At 39.6% G+C, this 24,515-nt stretch overlaps 1 pseudogene; it reads left to right on the top strand.

Moving 5' to 3' along the window:
• Nucleotides 1–17,098: 17,098 nt before the first annotated feature.
• Nucleotides 17,099–18,224, top strand: LOC122490120 (annotated as a pseudogene).
• The last annotated feature ends 6,291 nt before the right edge of the window (nucleotides 18,225–24,515 follow it).

Raw genomic sequence — 24,515 nt, forward strand, 5'->3', positions numbered from 1 at the left:
CTATACAGGCAGTTGCTATTATAATTGGTTGGGTTTTTTTTAAAAGAGCAAAGAATAATTCACTAATGGTAGTTATTGGTTCAACTGATCCAAAAGTAGCCCCCTTGATTTTTCCCCCCAGACCTTATATTCTTTGGAATGGTGCAGCAAAACCAGTACGAGCTTACTGTGCTAAAGGTTTTCAAAAAGAAGACGATTTAGATGAGCACGGGGCATTGTATGGAAGTGTTGAATCATTATATGGTACACCTGAAACTAACAGTACATTGTATGTTAACTAACTGGAATTTAAATAAAAACTTTTTGAGAAAAGGCAATTTATTGTGATTTAAAGACAGTTTTTCAAGTGAAATAAACCGTGGCCTAAGCTGCTTCCTTTTTTCTTTTCTCACAGAGCAAGACAACTCTGAACCAAAATTCTAAAAACCCACATACTAATTCACAACATGCTTACCCTTTAAAATGACAATGCTCGCATTTGACAAGATATTCGCAGAGCAACAAATGGATTTATAGAAAGTCCATGGACATAAGCGAACCATGTGCATTACTGTTAGTCCAGGAACTAGAGCGAAAGAGGAAATAGAAAATGCTGGTCACTCTTAGAGGCAGAAGTCTCCATTGTCCAAAAGCATGAAATACGTGTGGCAACAAAGTGGGCATTTAACTAGCAATGAGAACAGTAAGCAAGCATCCTCTGTTACATGGTAGTCCGTCATAGCATTGCCATGGGAAGCAAGAGAGAAAACTCATCTTTGCTCATGTATAAAAGCATAGGGCATGAGATAATCCATTATCTTCTGCCAATTAGCAGAAGATCCTTGTTAAGGCAGAGCAGGAGAGAAGCAAGCAAAATACAAGATGACTCCCTTTTGAGCACAAACACCATGATGTATGGCATGGGGATGGGCTGGAGCTGTTACTTTGTCCAGGAAATTCAAAAAAAGGAAAAATCCTTTTAAAAATTATCTCAAACATTTTTTCTTTTAAATTTAAGCTCCATTGTCATTCTGATTCCAATCCATTCCCTGCACGCTTTTAAAACTCCTCAGTTTTTTTCTTTTCTCTCTCATTCTTTTCTCTTTTTATTGTGAAGTTTCCCACTTGTTTTGTTACATTTCTTTTCTGCCGTCTCTCCACTTTGAGGATGAACTGACAGATGGTTTTCAGAGCCACAGCTTTTTTAAACAAACTATGATGATTAAAATTACTTTATTTTCAACACCACCGAAATGCTGTGATACATCATCTGAAGAGACTGGCAGACCTCTCCCTCGCTTGTCCATTCTTACATTCCCACAGAAGCTGCCAGCCCTGACAGTCAAGACTCAGACAGAAAAATTTACAATTCTAAGCGAGGATAGTTCCTCTGTCAGCCAATCATGTCAATGTCTGCTCCCAGTCGACTATTTTACTATGGTAACAAGCAGGTGGCAAACGGCAAGACATCTTGAACAACCTGCCTCTTCTACTTCCCGGAAGAACCTGCACCACCAGGTGCACGTGGCTATTGACCACGCCCCCTTGGGAAGGCACGAAACTCCTTTGTGTCCCTGGACTGGAGGGGTCTCTGGCCTTTCTGTGAGCCTCCAGAACCCCAAACTTCAAAGATTGTGGTCTGCACCCCCGCATGCCTGCCCTTAGGGCTCAGGTAAGTGGGCCATGCCCTACGGATCTCACCCTACGCCCATTGCTCCTTTTGAGGCACTCTCCTCCCCCAGCTCATAGGGTTCACTAGATGCTGGAAGAGACTCAACCCCATGGGGCTGATTCTGTTCCCCTCATTGTCTTAAATTCCATCATGCCAGCCCTATAACTGATTGCTCCCACAGGCCTTCCAGAATTAGGCTAGCATGCTTTCACCTCTTCAAATTATTTATATAGGCAAGGGCCCTGCAAAACATATTTGCACACCCCTCTAAACACACACACACACACACACACACACACACATCCTAACAGCAGCCTTGTACGGTGATGCAGATAAAACCTGCATGGTACCTACTTCCTCTTCCAGGCGGTGACAGATCCCAAGAACTTCTAGTGTTCTAAGTCCTTCTAAGTCCTTCTAAGACTCAATCTAGCTGTGTGCTTAGGTCTGATCTAGGACATTTGTGGCTGAAACTCAAGGAATCTTCTCAAAGGTTGATAGTAGCACCAAGACACCACATCAAGTAGGGAAAGGGCCACTAGGCCTCTGGTGAGGCCACAGGAAACACTAGGAGCCCCCAGGCCAAGTCTCAAAGTCCACTACAGTCTGACCCAGGAGCTCACCCTGGGTCTCTCCAATGGCAGCCCTTGAGTAACAGCAGCTGACTCCTTCCCCCCCACACCCTTGTTTGTGATGAGAAAGATGCAGTGCTCTAAGGTGGACCAGGCATGAACAGCAAGTGATGGCCCTTACCTTTCTGCAATTCGCATCCCTCAATTTCTCCACTTTATTGTTCTTTATTCGGCAAGAATCATAATCCTATTTTCTCTGCGTGGAAGATAGCACACTTTCTGCTTGTGTGATCCGGACTGTACATACACTGCTCTGAGACAGCCAGTCGTTCTAATTCAGCTTTGCCAAATGGCCTTCCACTGAACGTGTTCCACCAGAGTGAATAAAGTATACCCTATGCAGCAGTGGTCTCTACCACGGGACCATTGCTGGCTGGAAGAAAGCCAGAGAAAGAAAACCTATTACAAAAGCTGCCTGCTGTTTGCACCTATTGAAGTGGAATTGGGGCCATAATTCCCCTTTTGTCTGGCTAGCTCTTTCATTGGGAAATATCACTTTAACAGGCCTTACGACTTTGCAAAGGTAGTGCCCAAGGCTTTGTCAGACAGGATGAGTAGAGAATGTAGAGACCATCGGGAGCTGAACTGTTGTGCATAATAATGGAAAGGCTTCCTTTTTCAAGAACAAGGTGACTGGAGTAACATTACCAACATGGTGACAGAAGTGGTTTCTTTTTTTTTTTCAAAGTTTATTTATTTATTTTGAGAGAGACAGAGGGTGCAAGCTGGAGGAGGGGCGGAGAGAGAGGAGGACAGAGGATCCAAAGCAGGCTTTGCACTGACAGCACAGAGCCTGATGCAGGGGCTCAAAGTCACAAACCGTGAGAGATGACCTGAGCCAAAACCAAAAGTCAGACACTTAACCGACTGAGCCACCCACGCACCCGGACATAAGTTGCTTCTTACTTTGCTGCCTCTCACAAGAAGAACAAGTAACATCTATTCAAGAACAAAACACCATTGAGAGAATTCTAGAACATAAGGGTGAGGCTGAAGTAGCTCCCTGCACCTCAAAGCCCAAGATGACGCCTTAGAAGGGTAAGAGAAATAGCTACATGTTGACTACATCGCCTCTCCCCCAAGACAGGGCAGCACCATGTGCAGAGATCTCCCCTGAGAACCCAGCTTCCCAGCGCTGTGAGTCACTTTGTAGGAGACTCTACCCTAATATCGTACCACAGGGATTGTAGAGGAATCTGTAGGGCCCAGCCCCCAAAATCTGACCATGATGGAGAAGGAAGGTTGGGCTGGCAACAAGCAGCACACAGATCTTGGGAGACCAAGTTCATGCCTGCAGTACCCAAGTAGTAAACTCAACCAGAGGCTTTGTTCATCTACAGAACCAAGTTGGGCCGCACTCTGACCAGGGAACTCTGGGGTGGCGGGGGCAGGGAGGAGGGGTGCAGATCTGTCTGATTCAGATCCTCCAACAAATTTTGTCAGCCACAGAGCTGTGTGGCCCACGTCCAGGCAAGATGCCGAGTCATAGCCCCACCTGCTGTGGAGAGTGCCTTCCAGCCCCATCTGACGAAAAAAGCTGATAAACTCCTGGAGGCTGTGCAGCCCAGTGGCACTGGAGCCAAGAGCCAGGTGGACAGAGCTGATCTCCCCCAGGGCAAAGCCAGTACCAAGTGTGAAGGCTTCCCGGGCTATACGCTGGTGGATGAATTAATTCATAGCCAAGGCTGAAGGTAGCTCCCGGCTCCTCCCAAATAGACAACCTATTTGGGAAATTGACAATGGCCTGGGGTGGCTCCTCCCCTCCCACCCAGGCAAGGGGCTGAGATTTGGCCCCACCAACTGCAGAGAGTGTCTTCTGGACCCATCAAATCAGAAGGGCTGGAGAAAACACCTGAAAGGTGTGCAACCTAGTGGTGCTTGAGTCAAGAGCAGAGCAGACAGAGCCAGTGGTTTGCACCGCAAAGTCAGACAGGCCAGCTTGAGTTAAGACAATGAACAAAGAGCTTTACTGGCTTTAGAGCTGCTTGCACTATGCTTGGGCAGGGAATCTAATTCATAGCCCTACTCATCACTGAACACAGCCTTCAGCCTGTCTGACAAGAAAACTTAACCAAAGCACACACGAAGCCGCAGCCCTACGTACAGTGGCACTTGAACCGAGAGCACAGCCCATGGCTTCCCCCATCTGCACAGCAAAATGGGTGGATTCCCCTGACTGGAGAATTCAGGACACACTCAGGCCGGATTCAGGTCCCCAAACAACAAGCTGTACAAGCTCTGGGCCCTGGCCCACTGCCCTTCCAGGGTAGGGAAGCTCATCCATAGCTTCAGCTACTACTAAAGACAGTACCCAGTCCCAACCATCTAGTAAGCCTGGCCAAAGAATTCCCGCCACTGTGGAGCCATTCTTACAGCCTCACTTGGGTAACGAACCAAGCCAGTAGTCCCATCCAACTATTCTCAGCCAGTGGCACAGCCCCATCTCCATCATCAGAGCTCAAACAGTTGCCTCAGCCAAAAACAGACAATAGCAGGTCTCACCTGCCCAAAGACATCACCAGCAGACACACCCAGAAACCCAAACTGAGCTAACTGGTGAAAAACTGCCTCTGCCAAAGCAAACCTATAAAGTTCAGAAAAGAAGGCCCATGATTCAAATGCACTGATACCAACAAAAGGAAAGAAGGATAATATAAAGATCAGGTAAATATGACACCACCAAAGAAACTGATAAAGCTCTAATAACTGGCCCCAAAGAAATGGGTATCACTGGACCACCTGGATGGCTCAGTCGGTTAAGCGTCCAACTTTGGCTCAGGTCATAATCTCATGGTTTGTGAGTTTGAGCCCTGTGTCAGGCTCTGTGCTGACAGCTCAGAGCCTGGAGCCTGCTTCAGATTCTGTGTTTCCCTCTCTCTTCCTCTGCCCCTCCCTCACTCTCTCTCTCTCAAAAGTAAATAAACATTATTTTTTTTTAATTACAAAAATGAAGGAGGGATAAAGACTTCCCTGAAAAAATAAAAGCTGAGGGAGTTCATTACAACCAACCTGCCTTGCAAGAAATGCTAAAGGGAGCTCTTTGAGTGGAAGTAGAATAATGCTAATTTAACAGCATAAAAATACAAAAAGGTAGTGTAGATTTCACTGGTAATAGTACATAGTCATAGTTAGATTTTGCAATATGGTAATAATGGTGCATAACTCATTACTCTAGTTTAAAAGTTAAATGAATGTAGCAAAACGACCATAAGTACAATAAACTGTTATTAGTTACACAATATAAAAACATGTAAATTATAATAGCAATAGCCTAAATGGGAGGGGGATAAGAGGTAAAAATGTAAAGTATGAAAATTCTATTGAAATTAATTCATTATCAAATTTAAAAAAGGGTGTTAGAAGTGTAAGATATTTTACATAAGCCTCATGGTAACCACAAGGGGAAATCTTGTAATAATTATGCAAAAGGACATGATAAAGATGTTAAAGCATATGGGTACCAAAAGATATCAAAGCATTCGCAGGGGTGCCTGGATGGCTCAGTCAGTTAAGCATCTAACTTTGGCTCAGGTCACGATCTCATGGTCCATGAGTTTGACTCCCACGTTGGGTAAGCATGAGCCCCTTTTTCAGGTGAGCACAAGCCCTGACCTGGGTGAACCCCGCTTCCCCCACCCCTCTCTCCCTCTCACTCGCTCTCTCTCTGCCCCTCCTGGGATTTTCTCCCACTCTCTCTCTGCCCCCCTGCTCACTTGCACCCTCTCTCTCTCCAAAAAAAAAAAAAAAAAAAAAAAAGCATACACAAAGGGATAAGAAACAAGGAACAATGGATCTACAAAGCAACTGGAAAACAATTAACAAAATGACAATAGTAAGTCTTTACCTATCAATAATTATTTTAAATGCAAAAGGATTAAATTCTTCAATCAAAAGACATAGAATAGCTGAATGTATAAAACAAGATCCAATAATATACTGCCTACAAGATACTCACTTTGGCCTTAAAGACACACATACACTGAGAGTAAAGGGATGGAAAAAGACCTTTCAAGTAAAAGGTAACCACAAAAAGCAAGGGTAGCTATACTTGTATCAGACAAAATATACTTTAAAAATAGTTAAAAGAGACAAAGGTCATTATATAACGATGAAGGTGTCGCTACATCAAGACAACATAACAATTGTAAATACTTATATACCCAACATTAGAGCACCTAAACACATAAGGCAAAAACTGACAGAGCTAAAAGAAGGAATAAACAGTAATGCAATAATAGTTGGGGACTTTAATACCCAACTCTCTACAGTATATAGGTCATCCAGACAGAGAATCAATAAGGAAACAGCAGACTGGAACAACACTATAGATCAAATGGACCTAACAGACATTCTATTCAACAATAGCAGTATATATTCTCCCCAAGCACACATAGAACATTTTCTAGGATAGACCATATGTTAGGTCACAAAACAAGTCTTAGCATACTCAAGAAGATTGAAAGGATATCAACTATCTTCTCTGACCACAATGTCATGAAACTAGAAATCAATAACAAGAGGAAAACTGGAAAATTCACAAACTCACGGAAATTAAACAGAACTCTCTTGAGCAACAAATGAACCAAAGAAGAAATCAAAGGGGAAATAAAAATTTTCTTGATACACAGGGTGCCTGGGTGACTTAGACGGTTAAGCATCCAACTCTTTTGGCTCAGGTCATGATCTCATGGTTCAGGAGATGGAATCCCACATTGGGCTCTGCGCTGACAGTGCACTGCCTGCTTGGGATTCTCTCTCTCTCTCTCTCTCTCTCTCTCTCTCTCTGCCCCTCCCCTGCTCATACACTGTTGCTTGCTCTCTCACAATAAATAAATAAACATTTAAACATTTTTTTTTTCTTGGGACAAACAAAAATGGAAATACAACATGCCAGAACTTAATGGGATGCAGCAAAAACAGTTCTAAGAGGAAAGTTCATAGCAATAAACACCTATGAAACAAAGCAAGAAAAATCCCAAATAAAGAATCTAACTCTACACTTTAAAGAACTAGAAAAAGGACAAACTGAGCAGAAAGTTAGCAGAATATAGGAAATAATAATTATAGAAGAAAAAAAGTGAAATAGAGAAGAGAAAAACAATAGAAAATATTAACCAAACTTAGAGTTTGAAAAGAGAAAATTGACAAACCCTGAGCTAGACTAACCAAGAAAAACAGAGAAAATACTTAAATCAACAAAATTATAAATAAAAAAGGAGACATTACAACTGATACCACAGAAATTCTAAGGATAATAAGGGGTATTATGAAGAGGCTGTAAACCAATAAACTGGACAACTTAGAAGAAATGGAAAAATTCTTAAAACATACTACTTACCAAGACTGAATCAGGAATAAGTAGAAAATCTGAATAGAACAGTTGCCAGTAAGCATACTGGGTCAATCATAAAAAATATATATATCTCAACAAAGAAAAGCCCAGGACCAGAGGGCTTCACTTGTGACTTTCACCAAACACTTAAAGAATGAACACCAATCTTTCTGAAACTCTTCCAAAACAGTTAAAGAGGAGGGAAGAATCTCAAACTGCTTTCACAAGGCCAGCATCATCCTGATAACCATAAAAAGGACACTACTAGAAAAGAAAACAACAAACTAATATCCCTGATGAACTGGGATACAAAAATTCCCAATAAAGTGCTAGCAAACCAAATTCACCAGCACATGAAAAGGATTATTCACCATGATCAAGTGGAATTTATCCCTGGGATGCAGGGATAGTTTAAATCAACAGTGTACAAATCAGTGTGATATGTCACATTAATTAAAGAACAGGATCATTTGATCATCTCAATACACACAGAAAGAGCAAACAAAATTCAGCATCCATTCATCATAAAAACTCAACACATTATGCATAGAAGGAACATATGTCAAAATAATAAAGGCCATAAATGGCAAGCCCACAGCTAACATCATACTCAGTGATGAAAAGATGAAAGCTTTTTCTCTAAGATCAGGAATTAGACAATTGTGTCCACTCTCACCACTCCTATTCAACATACTACTGGAAGCCCTAGCTAGAGCAATCAGTTAGGAAAAAGAAATAAAAGGTATCAGAATTGGAAAAGAACAAGTAAAACTATCTGTATTTGTGGACAACATACTTTTACGTATAGAAAATCCTAAAGGCTCAACCAAAAAACTGTGGATCTAATCAATGAATTTGGTAAAGTTGCAGGATACAAAATTAGTAGTGTTTCTATAAACTGATGACAACATTTCTAGGAAAGAAATTAATCCCATTTATAATAAAATACTTAGTAATAAATTTACCTAAGGAGGTAAACTAAAAACTACACAACTTTGAAAAAAGAAATTGAAGGAGACTCAAATAAATGGAAAGGTATTCTGTGCTCGTGGATTGGAAGAATTAGTATTGTTAACATAATCAGTACTACCAAAGCCATCTATAGATTCAATTCAATCCCTATCAAAATTTTTACAGTAGAAAAAACACTCCTAAAATTTATATGGAAACTCAAAAGACTCTAACTAGCCAAAGAAATCTTGAGAAAGACCGAAACAGGAGGTATCATACTTCCTAACTTCAAGCTGTACTATAAGCTATACTCATCAAAACAGGATGGTAATGGCATAAAAAGAGACAGACCACTAGAATAGAGAGCCCAGAAATAAACCCAAGCATATATGGCCAACTAATATTTTTTAATTATTATTTCTGAGAGAGAGAGAGAAAGAGAGAGAGAGAGAGAGAGAGAGAGAGCACAAGTGGGGGAGGGGTAGAGAGAGAGGGAGACACAAAATCTGAAGCAGACTCCAGGCTGTCAGCACAGATCTCAACGTGGGGCTCGAACCCACAAACCATCAGACCATGGCCTGAGCCAAAGTCAGATGCTTAACCAACTGAGCCACCCAGGCACCCCATGGTCAACTAATATTTGACAAAGGAGCCAAGGATACTCAGTAGAGAAAAGAAAGTCTCTTCAATAAATGTTGCTAGATAATTAGATATTCACATATGAAAGGATGAAACTGAACCCATATATTAGAAGGTGGAGGAGGAACAGTAAGTATCTTCCAAATTAAGAAGGCACTTTGAGACCAAAAACCAAAGTAAGCCACTACATACTGTTTACAGAGTTTTTTCAGAGTAACTTACTGCCAGTGGGATCGGTCATCTGTGATGACCCAGGCATTATGGAGTTATTCTCCACAAAGCTCAGACCTTAATCCACAGGTTTTACAGAGGGGCATTATGATGAGGTCGAAGGGTAGTTAACTAAAGCTGTGCCATCTGTGTGCTAAAGGATCTCTACTAGCTATCTAAAGTGATGCCATCTGTGTGCTAGAGCGAAGCTCAAAACAAGCCTTCCTGCCTTCTGGTCAGGACGTACATTAACCTCCAAAGGGCCTGGAACACATAGCCCTGAGGGAGGTCATTGTGCCGAAAAGTACAAGATGGAGGGCCAAAGATGGAGTCAGTATTGTCAGCACTCCTACGCTGTATCTTTTACCACCCACAAAAATTAATTTGAAATAGATTAAAGACCCATTTTTGATTGGATTATTTGTGGTTTTTCTGCTCTTGAGTTGTGTAAGTTTTAGTAATACCGAAAACCATGAAACTCGTAGAAGAAAACATAAGGACAAAACCTTCTTGACATGAGTCTTAGTAATGATTTCTTGGATATGACATCTAAAACACAAGCAACAAAATTAAAAATATATGTGGGGCCAAATCAAACTAAAAAAGCTTCTGCACAGCAAAAGAACCCATCAACAGGGGCACCTGGATGACTTAGTCAGTTAAGCGTCCAGCCCCTGATTTCAGTTCAGGTCATGATCTCATGGTTCATGCGATCGAGCCCTACATCAGGCTCTGCATTGACACTGTAGAGCCTGCTTGGGATTCTTTCTCTCTGCCCTTCCCCTGCTCTCTTGCTCACTTGCTCTCTCTCTCTCTCTCTCAAAATAAATAAATTAACTTGTAAAAAATGAACCCATCAACAAAGTCAAAAGACAAACCTACAGAATGGGAAAAAAAATACATCCAAACCATATATCTGATAAAGAGTTAACATCCAAAACATGTAAAGAATTTATACAACTCAAGAGCAAAAAAAACAAATAATCCAATCAAAAATGGGCAAAGTACCTGAACAGACATTTCTCTAAAGATGATATATAAAAGGCCAATGGGTACATGAAAAGATGCTCAACATCACTGGTCACTAGGGAAATGCAAATTAAAACCCCAATGAGATATCACCTCATCCCTGTTAGAATAGCCATCCGTCAGCAAAAAGATAAGAGATGACAAAAGCTGTAAAGATGTGGAGAAAAGGGAACTGTGTGTACTGTTGGTGAGCATGTAAATTGGTGCAGCCATTGTGGAAAACAGTATGGAGGATCCTCAAAAAATAAAAAATAGAACTACCCCATGATCCAGTAATTCTGAGTATTTATCTGCAGGAAATGAAAACAGTAACTTGAAAAGATATCTGCACCCACATGATCATAGTATTATTCACAATAACCATGACGCAGAAACAACCTAAGTGTCTATCTCTTGATGGATGGCTAAAGAAGTTTGGGTGCATATACACGCAATAAAATATTATTCAACCAAAAAAAACCCCCAAAAACCAAAAACAAGGAAATCCTACCATTTGGGACAACATGGATGGACCTTGAAGGAATTATACTAAGTGAAATAAGTCAAACAGAGAAAGACAAGATCTCACTTATAAGTGAATCTAAAATAAACAGGGGTGCCTGGGTGGCTCAGTCAGTTAAGCATCTGACTTTGGCTCGGGTCATGGTCTCACAGTTCATGGGTCGAGCCCCACATCAGGGTCTGTGCTGTCAATGCAGAGCCTCTGCCTCCCTCTCTCTCTGCCCCTCCCCCACTCATGCGCATCTTCCCTCTCTCTCACAAATAAATAAACATTATTTAAAAAAAAAAAAGCAAACTCTAGAGAAAGAGATCAGACTTGTGGGTACCAGAAGCAGGGATTGGGGGAGGAGGAATTGGAAGCAAGTGGTCAAAAACACAAACTTCTGGGGTGCCTGGGTGGCTCAGTAGGTTAAGTGTCTGACTCTTGATTTCAGCTCAGTTAATGATCTAACAGTTCATGGGATGGAGCCCCACGTGAGGCTCTGCACTGGCAGTGTAGAGCCCGCTTAGGATTCTCTCTCTCCCTCTCTCTCTCTCTGCCCCTCCTCTGCTTGCATGTGTACTCACATGCTCTCTGTCTCTCTCTCAAAAGTAAATAAATATTCTCTTAAAGGGTGCAAACTTCAGGTTGCAACACAAATAAGTACTAGAAGTGTAACAAACACGATGACTAGCTAACACCGTCGTGGGACATAAAGGAAAGCTGTTAAGAGTAAATTCTAACAAGTTCTCTTCACAAGGAGAAAATGGTTTCTTTTATTCTCATTTTCTTTTCTTTTTACTGTATTTATATAAGAAGATAGATGTTTGCTGAACCAAAGTGGTGAATCATTTCACAAAATATATAAATCAAGCCATTAGGCTGTCAGGGAACATAGTCAATAATATTGTAATAACTTTGTATGGTGACTGATGGTAACTACACATCCCACTGATCATTTCATACTGTATATGAGTTGAATTACTATGTTGTACACCTGGGACTAATACAGTATACTTCAGCCATATTTCATTAAAAAAAAGAAAAAACGCCACGTTGCACACCTCAAATTTATACAGTGACGTTGTCATTTATTTCTCAAAAAAAAATGGAAAAAAATTTTTAAGAATACGGTGACTTCTCTAGGAGGTTCGTATAATGATATTTGGCAGAATTGGTGCTCACTGTAGCTTGCATGCCAACTCTGTAAACTAGTATTACCTATACATTTAGAAATGAATAAACTGACATACAGAGCAGGCAGACCACCTACTTTACACAGCTAGCAAGTTAAAAATTCAGAATTTGAATTCAGGTCTTCATACTGTAAGCCCAGAGCCCTTTGGACATCAGCAGTGTCCAAATAATCTTTGCCTTTTCAACTTCTCCTTAGCAATATGCTTAATTTTTCTGCAAACAGTAAATCTCATCACATTCTTACAGGATGAAAGAGTATAATAATTCTTATGATACTACAGTCCAGACATACTATCAGCAGGCACCTAATGAATATTTATTCACTTATATTGGCCCTGTCTTTATTTTAGGATAAGTTAGTGTGGGTAAATTATTTACCAAATTTGGACAATTCAAAGGGACCTTATGTGACTCAAAGTGATACCTTATACACAAAGGGCTACATGTGCGCCCAGGGGTAATTTTGAAGGATCTGATCAGGAAGGCATAGGGCTCCTAGAAAGAGACATTGGAGAGCCAAACACAGCTTGTTTTGGAATTGAGTATCCTTGCCAAGGCTTCATTCAGAAATCATGTGGGGCTGGCTTCCTGCTCATAATCCCAAATGGGCAACTATTGCGCAATACCAGCCTGTCAACAACCCCGGTGCAAGTACCTGAATTCTGCAGCTACTGACAATTCTGGGTCAATGCTTCCAAAACTTCTAATGCAGGAGTGAGAGATGTAGCCAAGACACATCTCTTTATCCTGTAGGAAGAACTGTAAATTAAAGTCATTCTTAAACACTCTCAAATTAAGGCATTTGTTGGCACAATCCATGTAAACTGTTTCCTTCAAGAATAGAGTAGCTGCCTCTGGCTGGAATCATAACATGTATGCAAAGAGACACCTAGTGGACCAACATGTAAGTATACTATTTAGCTTGAGACCAAAGACCAAAACATTATTTGACTTCCCAATTTAACATTCTTTAGGTTTCAATAGAGCATTTTTTTCATCTGCTGGAGTTATAAACCCAGAAATTTAAGTTTTACAAAAGAAGTTTTGTGGTTATTTCTAAATGAAGTGTTTGCTCCTCTATTTGTTTTTTAAATACACTACCGTACTGCGTAAAGTCCTGCGAAGTAATACAAAAATTACAGGGTAGATTGTAATTGGCCAGGCACTTCAGCTCACCTTACCCCGAGCACTTGTGTGAGTATTTTCGTTTCCATCCCTTTCTAGACTTTGTGTGTGAGATTTTCCATTTGTCTTTGGGTTATTTTGTTCTTGCTTTTAAGTAAAGCCAGAGACTTTTTATTTTCCAGCCAGCCTCCTGTGGTCCGCCCAGCTTCCTGTGGCCCGCCCAACTTTGTCGCTTCACACTCTCTTTCTCACTCACACCTCACCTACACGGTTTTGTCCCCACCTCCTCACAGTCAACTTACATGTGCACCTGCCACTCTTCCAGCACCCTAGATAACATCATCTAACCTCAAAAGTAAAAGTCTGTCATCACAAAAACCAAGGGAATCATCTATTTTTTCTTTGCCCCATAGTACTAAAATTTGGTCATGCCCAAAGTTCGGATTAGAAATTGTTTTTCAGTAAATAGGTATGTTTAATTCCAATTGCTATGACCTCAGGGACTCAGATCCATAGGATTTTAGATCTGAAAGAAATAGACTTGTCCTAGGGGGGCAAAATGACATTTATAAAGTCCAGTTACTCTGGCCATGCTGTAAAAACCCATGTTGATAGTCCCAGGAGGATGAAACGCCACGCGAAAAAGAAAAAAAAAAACAAAGAATGCCAAGGCTCTAGATGTGTAGAGGAAAAAGTGATCTTGGAAGTGGATTCTCCTCCCAACCAGTCCAGCTAAAACCAGATGGATCAGAGATGAACTGCCAGACCAAGTCCTTCCCAAATCCTATCATGGGCAAAACAAAGAGGTTCTTACTGCACCGTTTTCAATGAGTAAAATGGTCCTTATTTCCTCCATCACATATTTGATGGTGAAATGTAGAAAACTTTTCCTTTAACATTAGGAATAAACCAAAGATGCTCACGACCAACAACACTGTATTAGCAGGGCTCATTTAAAAATCCTAAGAGTTAAGGGGTACCTGAGTGGCTCAGTTGGTTAAGCATCTGACTTCAGCTCAGGTCATGATCTCAAGACTCATCAGTTCGAGCCCCATGTCAGGCTCTGTGCTGACAGCCCAGAGCCTGGAGCTTATTTCGGATTCTGTGTCTCCCTCTCTCTCTGCCCATCCCCCACTCACATTCTGCCTCTGTCTCCTTCAAAAAATAAATAAACATTAAATTAAAAAAATTGTAAGAATTATAATGATTAAAATTAAAAATTAAGACTCAGTATTCTCAGATGATACGATATTACATGTGGAAAAGAACCTTGCACATGAATTATTAAGACTACAGAGTAGACATAGAAGGTTAATAGATATAAGGCCAATAGGTAAAGCTCAATAAAATTTTCATATGCCAGTGATAAATAGCTTGAAAATAAAATTTTTAAGAAGATACATATACAGCAACATCATCAAATTTCAAATACATTAGAATGAACCTAACAAAAGTTGTGTAATACTTCTATGAAGAAATCTATAAATCTATAAAACATTATTGAAATAAATTAAAGAAGAGCTAAATAGGGGTACCTGCATGGCTCAGTCAGTTAAGCTTATGACTTAAGCTCGGGTCATGATCTCACTATTCATGAGTTCAGGCCCTGCATCGGGCTCTGTGCTGGCAGCTTGGAGCCTGGAGCCTGCTTCAGATTCTGTGTCTCCCTCTCTCTCTGTCCCTCCCATGCTCTTCTCTCTCTCTCTCTCAAAAATAAAATAAAATAAACATTAAAAAAATTTTTTAAAGAATAATTAAATAATTGGAAGGATGTGCCATGTTCATTAATTAGTTTACAATGTTTGAGAATGGAAAGATGACTATGGTTAGTGTTTTTTATTTACTCTTAATTTTACTCTTTTATGGTCATAAGGATATTATCCTACCTTTTATTCTAGTACTTTCTTTGTCTGCCTTTCATATTAGATATACAATCTACTTGCAATTAATTTTTGATTATATTTCAAATAAAAGTAAAGTTTCATTTTTAAAATTAATAACCAGTTGGCTCATTATCATTTACTGACAATACTGTCATTCCCCATTGGCTCCAACCATAAAGGAAAAGCTTCATAAGTGGGAACACACTGAAATTAAGAATTTCCACTCACCCAAAGACAACATTAGGGATTGTAAAAGCAAATGAATGAGAACAGAGTGCAATACGTATAACCCCTACAACCCCATACCAGCACGTGTAAAGAAGTCCTATAAATCAGTAAGAAACAAGCAAAAAAAAACCCAACAAAAAAATGGGAAAGACTTAATAGCCATTTTACAAAAAAGTATATCAATCAGCCAAATACATACGAAAAGGTGTTTAACCTCATTAACAATCAGGCCAATGCACGGTAAAACTACCAAAATAATGAAATTTTAGGACTGACGATACCATGTATCAACATTGTAAAGCCAATGAAAAAACTCTCAAACCCTGCTATTGGGAGTACAAATTGGGGCAACCAACTGGAAAGCTGTTTAGCAATATCTGCCGAAGTTGATCACATGCACGGTCTTGGATCCATAAATTTTACTGTGAGGGGCACACGTGCCAGATGTGCAAGCAGAGGTACGCAAAACACGGATAACAATGCTTCCAGCGGGCTTATGAAAATAGCCAAAATGCTGAAAATGACCCACATGTCCATCAACAGGAAAGTGGATAAGTTGTGTTATAATCATACAATGGAACACTCCTTAGCAATAAGAAGAAAAGAAAAGAAAAAACTACTTCTACACTCAGTCACATAATACTGAGGGAAAGAAGCCAGACACAAAATAATATAATCAGGCAAAACTAGGCCATAGTGTTTAGCAAAGGCCGTAGTGTTTAGCATAGTGTTTAGTGGGCCATAAAATTGTAAGGGAATGTAAGGAAGTAATGAGTGACCACAAATGGCAGGAGAGTGGTTACCTTTGGGGGGATGGCAGAGGTTTATTGGAAGGGGCACAAGAGAGCATTCTAAGCTTCTGACAGTATTCTACTTCTTGACTCAAGTAGTCTAGAATTTATGCTTTGGGAGAAATTACCGAAATATTAAAATTTGTTTGTACACTCCTCTGTATGTATATTTTATTTAACATAATGTATTTTATATCACAAAATAAAAGTCATTTTAAAAACCAAGATCTAACAATATGCATTTAAAAGAAGAAAAACAGAAAACAAAAGGATAGGGAAAGTTAAAAATAAAAATATGGAGACATTGGCGATATCCTGCCTGATATCCAGGCAAACATACACTCAAAGCAAGCTGTGGTAAAGATTTTAATATCTGAAAATAAAAAATTCATGTATACACACACACACACCACACACACACACATATAATATATTTACCAGGCATTGTTAAACATATATACATATGTTTAATAGAAAAAGATGTTACAGACTAATAAAAAAACCAAAAATGGAATATATAACCTTCATAAACATATATTGCCTCAAAATACATCGAGCAACCACAACTCATAGAACTGGAAAAAAGAAGCAAATAATTTGGCAATTATGTAGTTGAAGATTACAGCACAAATCTCTCAGAAATCAGTGGCTTATACAGACAATAGGTAAACAGAAAAGCAGATGTAAATTTCAAATTAGTAAATTTGTAAATTAGCAAATTTCAGATACACAGAACTCTGTACTTGAGGAACAGAATACACACACTCATTTCCCTCATACATGGTATATTATCAAAAACTGACAAACTGATATATTACAACAGAGGTCTTTATAAATTTCACAGAATCGATTTAACACGGATTATGTTCTCTGACTATAACGCATTAATTGTAGAAATTAATAGTGAAAACGTAGCTTTAAGATATCTATATGTCTGCTTTTCTTCGTGGTGCTTTGGAGGTGGTAAGCTGCTTCAGGATGAAGTTGAACATCTCTTTCCCAGCTACTGACTGCCAGAAACTCATTGAAGTTTGCAATGAATGCAAACTTTGTACCTTTTGTGAGAAGCGTATGGCCAAAGAACTTGCTGCTGATGCTCTGGGTGAAGAATGGAAGGATTATGTGGCCTGAATCAGTGGTGACAATGACAAACAAGGCTTCCCCAGAAGTGGGGTATCTTGATCCATGGCTCTGACCTCCTACTGCTGAGTAAGGGGCATTCCTGCTCCAGACCAAGGAAGACTAGAGAAAGAAAAGTGCAAATCTGTCTGGGTTGCATTGTGGATGCCAAGCTCACTGTTCTCAACTTGGTCATTGTATAAAAAGGGAAGGACGATATTCCCGGACTCACTGATACTACTGTGCCTTGTCACCTGGGACCCAAAAGAGCAAGCAGAATCCACACCCTTCTCAATCTCTGTAAAGAAGATGAAGTGGGAGTGGTAGGGTGGCTCAGTCAGTTAAGCGTCCGACTTGGGCTCAGGTCATGATCTCACGGTTCGTGAGTTTGAGCCCCACATCCGGCTCACTGCTCTTCTCACAGAGCCCACTTCAGATCCACTGCCCCCCTCTCTGTTTTCACCCCCATCCCCCGCTCACACTCTTTTTTTTCTCAAAAAATAAATAAACATTAAAAAAAAGACAATGTCTGCAACTATGTTATGAGAAAGCCCCTAAACAAGGAAAGTAAGAAACCTGGAACCAAAGCACTCAAGATTCAGGGTCTTGTTTTTCCACGTGTCCTACAACACAAATGTGGGTGTATTGCTTTTAAGAAATAGCGTACTGAGAAAAATAAAGAAGAGGCTGCAGAATATGCTAAATTTTTGGCCAAGAGAATGAAGGAGGCCAAACAAAAATGCCAGGAACAGATTGCCAGGGAACAGACTGCTGTTCTCTCTGACAGCTTCTACATTCTAAGTCTGACTCTAGTCAAAAATGAGATTTTCTAAGAGCAACAGATAAATAAGATGAGACATCAAATCTCCAAAGAGATAGATAGATAGATAGATAGATAGATAAATAAAATGTCTATGTGTCTGAAAACAAAATCTCACACTACTTCTAAAAACAATTTGAATCAAGAAGGAAATCAAATGGGAAATACTTAGAATTTATCACCACTGAAAACACTACACATCAAAATCTTTAGGAGGCACAACTGAAGCCTTTTTAGAGGAAAGCTGACACCTTAAATGCATTTATCAGAACACAAGAAGGAATGAAAACAAATGAGCTAAGGGCTCAACACATGAAACTAGAAAAACAGCAAAATAGCAAACCAAGGAATAAATAGCAAAAATAAAGGCAGAACTCAATGAAATAGAAAAACATGGAGAAGACCAGTAAAACACAAAGCTAGTTCTTTGGACAAAAAGTAACAGAACTCCAGTGAGACGGATTAAAGGGGTAGAGGGTATTAGATACAAATAAAAACTTTTGAGTGACAGCTATCAACCTGTTAATTATTCAGCCTGAAATTAACTTCAAAAATTTCATTTGGATACAGGCAAACAGTTAAGAAGTCTAATATAGAGAGATTGCCTGACAACCCGTCTTGCAACCTGCTCTCTTGAAAACGATAAAATATTTCTTTGCCCAAACCTAGCTTATTCGTTCATTCATTGGTCAGCAGGAGTAAAAATCTAATTAAAATTGGAAACAAATTATACAGAAAATCAGAAAAAAATTATTTTCCCCATACTTTTATTCCGGGCAAAATTACCTAACATTTAAAACTTATTATAACATATAAGGACAATTATATACACTCAAAATTCAAAATCAAATTAGAAAACCACTGTAGTGTTTCATAGTCTGTGGCTTTCTTCCACCTACTCATCTTATCCCCTTTCAACACAGACCCCATTTCTCAAAGTTCACCAGACGGATCTTTTGTTTGTTTGTTTTTGACATTTATTAACGCTTGCCTGACCAGCTGGAACCGCCTCTTCCCCTCCATATGGCCCCACATCCCCCAAATAGGAGCAAGCATATGGCTTAGGTTTGCCACTCATTCACTCATTTATCGAATACTTCGTGGCTAACTATGTAGCACATGCAGTTTTAGAGCCCAAAGATACAGCACAGAGTAGATAAAAGCCCCTTGCCTTCACGGGGTTTACATTTCGTGGGGTTAGACAATTAACAGGATAAATAAGTAAAATAAATAGTATAATAGATGGAAATAAATGAAGAAAAATAAAATAGACACGAGTATTATAGAGGGATGTAATTTTTTTTTTTTAAATTTAATTTTTTTTCCAATGTTTATTTATTTTTGGGACAGAGAGAGACAGAGCATGAATGGGGGAGGGGCAGAGAGAAAGGGAGACACAGAATTGGAAGCAGGCTCCAGGCTCTGAGCCATCAGCCCAGAGCCCGACGCGGGGCTCGAACTCACGGACCACGAGATCGTGACCTGGCTGAAGTCGGACGCTTAACCGACTGCGCCACCCAGGCGCCCCTAGAGGGATGTAATTTTAAATGCATGGATGGGAACAGTCTCCCTAAATAGGTGACATTTGAGTGAAGACCAGAATGAGATAAGGAAACAACCTGTGGGAATCCAAGAGCGGAGCAACCAGAGCACTGAATTGGGATTGAAAGGGCGTCTGGCATGTGCAAGGCCAGACACAAGGAGGCCAGCGAGGCAGAGGCATAGCGTAAGATGGGGGGAGGGTGGTAGGAGATAGGGGTGTAGGGATTATGGGAGGCCAGTTCCTGTGGATCGTGGGTGGTATTTCAAGCTACCGTTGAAGACTTTGGCTTCTCTTGAAGTGAAACAGGCAAGCTTTACAAAGTTTGATCCAACACACATGTGAACAGCTCTGACTACAGCACCGAGACTGAAAGAAGCAAAGACATAAACCGAGAGGTCAATTAAGAGGCTACTGCGGTAACCCAGGGAAGATAGGAGAATGCCTTGGACCTCAGAGAAGGGAGTAGAGGTGGTAAGAAATAAACGGGCCAAAGTATTTAACACCTTTGCCGCAAGGGCCAATTCAGAAAAGAGTAAATGAACTAAGGTTAGCCAGGAAATCCTGCCTGCAGCGTTGGGAAAGTCGCTTGTCATTTTTTCTGGGATTTGAGCCGTGAGGACCGTGCAAGCCTGGAGTTAGCAGTGGCCATCTTGGTGACCTGGTGGGAAGAATAAATGAGAAGAGAGCTTCCAGAGACGGGGAAAAAAGAAATCTTCCTGCGCCACAAAATGCTGAACCAGACGTTTTTAAGAAGATGTACAGCTGAATATGATGAATATGACTTGTGGAATTTCAGAACTGCAAAGGCATACAAAGAATTCTAAAAGTTTACAGACAGGATAAAATGGTATTATCTACAAAGAAGCAAGAATAAGAATAACATCAGATTTCCAACAGGCAGCATGGAATGTTAAAGGGTATTGGAGCAATGCCTTCTAAGTTCTCAATCAAAATAAATGTGTACATAAAATTCTATAATTCAGACACACAATCAGTCATGAGGGTAAAATAAAGACATTTGCAGACATGTTTATTCCCCGTGTACCCAATATGAAAATATTGCTTGATAAAATACTTTGATAAATGGAAAAAGAAACTTAAGGAGAAAAATGAGATATAAGAAAGGGAAAAAAAACCATGAGATTAAGATTCAGGAAAAGATGAGCATATAACGGAGGGAAAAAGTATAAAATAAATTAAGGACAATCTATTAAGACTGATCTAAAGTATAGTTCCTTACTTCCATACAATATCCCTTGTGCTGATTTTGCAATCAACCCTTACTGCATTTGGAGTCTCATTTAAGTTCTAGTTATGGTTTTATAGAAAAGAAAAAGAAATAACGAAGTATGATTGATAATACAAATGAAGCCTATAGATACATTGACATATGATGGCCATTTTTTCCATAGACATTTTTTTCACGGTTGATTACATCTATACCTTTACTAATTCCTTCTCAATAATCCTTATTTTATTTATTCCTGCCTAGAATTACCACATTAAAAATGTGAAATTAATTACTAAATTAATAAAAAGATGAAAATTACTTACCTACATAGAAAAACATAAAGAATTATGAATGTGACTGATTTCAAAAGGAAAATTGTTTTATAGAGATGCCTAATCCAAAACTCCAGCAGAATTCGTCAAAGAGAAAGTTATTGGTGCTTATTAAATCTAGGTTCTCTCTCCTCCCTCAGGCCCCAGGAGGACCACCGGCCCCAGGTTGTTGGGAAAGGCGGTGCGACTACCTCTGGCCCATGGGCTCTGAGTGGAGGTGATGGGCATCACTTCCAGTTTGGAGAAGAGTATGAGTGCTCCACATTCCTTTTCCCTGTCGTGGCAAACCCTGAAGCCATCTGCTGCCATGGTGGTGCCACAAGGAGATGGGACTTCCATCAGCTCGCCCCTCTAAGAGACCATGTGGAGAAGAAGGGCCTTCCCCTTCTCATGGGACTAGCGTGAATAAGAAATAAAAATTCCTTGTGGTAAGCCACTGAGGCTTCAAGGTTAATTTGCTACCACAGCATAGCCTAGGCGCCCCTGACAAGCACTCCTTGTGCCTTACTAATCATTTACAAAAGTCTTTGCTACATTTTTTAAGTTCTATTTAAATTCCTGGGTAAAGTAAATTGACATATACCCAAGGTTGTCAGTCCCTTTTATGAACACTTTAGTTGGAAAGTGGTTTTCTTAGGGAAGACATTGATATTTCAACGGAGCATAGTAAACAAATGAACTAATAAACAAATGAAATCTCTGGCAACCAGAATACTTTTGTTCCGTAAGTAAGCTTATTCCTCCTCCTTTCTACGCTCACTGTCCATAAACAATAAATGGAGAAGATTTCCTGAGAAAGTGACCCACTAATTTGTGGAAATAACCCCAAAAGACTGTGAGATTTTCAGCTAATAACTTCTCAGTTTGGGAATTGGGTTCTGTCCCTTAGAAAGCTGTATCTTTATTTTTGAACCAAAATATTAAAAAGCACAAATATTATTTAACCAGAAAAAATAATACCACAAATGTTAACCTGTTCTCTTGATAATTTGAAAAGTTTGTAGATTCTGTTTCAATCCTCTATACAAGTATTTTTTCAGCTAGCCAATTCTTTCTTTGTAATCCAGTGTCCCCATTCCTGGTCACATTGGTGTATTTTGTGCAAAAAAAAAAAAAAAAAATTACAAGCCTTCAGAAGAAAACATATGTGGTCATCTATTCCTTAACTGCCAGCGCATAGGAATTTAATATAGAGTTTATTTTAAACTAAGCCAATAAATCCTTGGAGTCCAAGTTGTTTTTCCATTAGAGGTATGAAACTTGGCCCCACATGTTTCTGTTCTGGAAAAAGTCCACTGACGCTCTGAATCACCTGGTAACATAAATTAACATTAAGTAGGTCTTAGAACATAGCCTTCATAGGCACAGCAGGAAAAAAATGAATTGGAAAAAGATAACCTTACATTCAAAATGTATTCACTTCAAACTTCACAATATTCGCTGCCCAGTAGGAATATGTCAAAATAATTAGACAAGCATTCTGTACTTAACAATTCCATGAAAAGTGTTGGTTGGAATGTAACATGGTACAGCTGTTGTGAAAAACAATTTAAAATTTAAAACAGAATTAACATATGATCCACCAATTCCACTTCTGGGTATTTACCCATAAGTATTTTAAAAGCAGGGTCGCAATGAGATATTTATACATCTATGCTCACAGCAACATTATTCACAATAGCTAAAATGTGGAAGCAACCCAAGTGTCTATCAATAGATAAATGGATAAGCAAAATGTGGTATATACACACAAGGGAATATTATTTAGCCTTTTAAAGGAAGGAAATGTTGACATGTGCCAAAGCATGGATGAGCCCTGAGGGCATTAGGCTAAGTGAAATGAGCCAATCACAAAAAGAAAAATACTGTACAATTCCACTTACAGGAAGGACTTCCTAGCACGTCAAAATCTAAAGACAAAAAAATATAATGATGGTTGCCAGGGGCTGAGGGGAAGGGAAAAGAGGGGAAGAGAGTTATTGTTTAACGGGTGTAAAGTTTTAGTTCTACAAGATGAAAAGAGTTGCAGGGATGGATGGTGGTGATGGTTGCATGGTAACGTGAATGTGTTTAATACCACTGAATTTTACACTTAACAATGGCTCACACGGGGGCGTGCCTGGGTGGCTCAGTCAGTTAAGCATCCAACTCTTGGTTTTGGCTCAGGTCATAATCTCTATCCAGCACGGAGGCTACTTGGGATTCTCTCTCCCCCCCACCTCAGCCCCTCCCCTGCTCTCTCTCTCTCTCTCTCTCTCTCTTTTTCTCTCTCTCTCAAAATAAATAAATAAACTTTAAAAATGGCTCACACAGTAAATTTTATGGCTCACACAGTACATTTTATGGTATGGGTATTTTACCACAATTTTAAAAAGTGAAGAAAAATTCTATGAAGAACTAAAAATAATCACGGAACCAGAAATGTAGGCATGTGAAAATGAGAATTAAATGTGAACTGCCTACTCTCATTACACACTTGGACTGAGAATTATGCCTTTACTATATCTGAGTGACTATAAAATCGCTTGATGACGATAGTAAAGATGAAAATTATTACTGTGCTTTTGCATCAAGTTGGAAGACATTGTATTACCCTAGTAGCTGTTCAAGACTTTCTCTTAGGTAAACATCTAGCTTTGCTAGAGAAATAATAATTTTTCTATTATTAATAAGCCCCTTTGTTGTAAAATCTTACGTCCGGAAGTGTTTAAATGCATGCAGAAAGGCCTATGTAAGGCAATGAAAGGAAGATGGAAAATTGGGCCCAGAAAATGAGGAAAAATGGTGTGACGGAAGTGACATCCACAATGTTGGGGTAAGTAGAAATTAATCAACAGTCTGAGCTTTGTCTTCACGTTGGCTTCAGGTAGAACCAAGACAGCATCAAGAAACTTGAAGAGGTTGGTTGCTAGAAACTCATAGAAATCATTGTCAGATGTATTGTACTCTTATGCATCATAAATCTGGGGGATTAGTGACAACTCTGTAAGTATCTCCAAGAGGCACAGATGCCCCAGCTGATGACAGTATCATTCATTCATTACTATCAACTAACATTTGTTGAATGTCTATATACTATCTGTTGTTCCAAGAGCTATAGTCATATTAATTCATTAAATCCTTGCATCAGCTTTATGAGGTACTATTACTGTCTCCGTTCAACATGTGAGGAAAGTGAGGCACATAAATGTTAAGTAAAATGACCAAGGTCACATAGGTCGTGTCAGAGACGAGATCAAACCCAGGCCGTCTGAGTTCAGAGACTATCATTTTCACCACTATACTCTGTCTCTGATTTTGTTCAGAGCAAGAATTTCTATA

Source organism: Prionailurus bengalensis, chromosome B2 (genome assembly GCF_016509475.1).
Source record: "Prionailurus bengalensis isolate Pbe53 chromosome B2, Fcat_Pben_1.1_paternal_pri, whole genome shotgun sequence".
In the NCBI taxonomy this organism is placed as follows: Eukaryota; Metazoa; Chordata; class Mammalia; order Carnivora; family Felidae; genus Prionailurus; species Prionailurus bengalensis.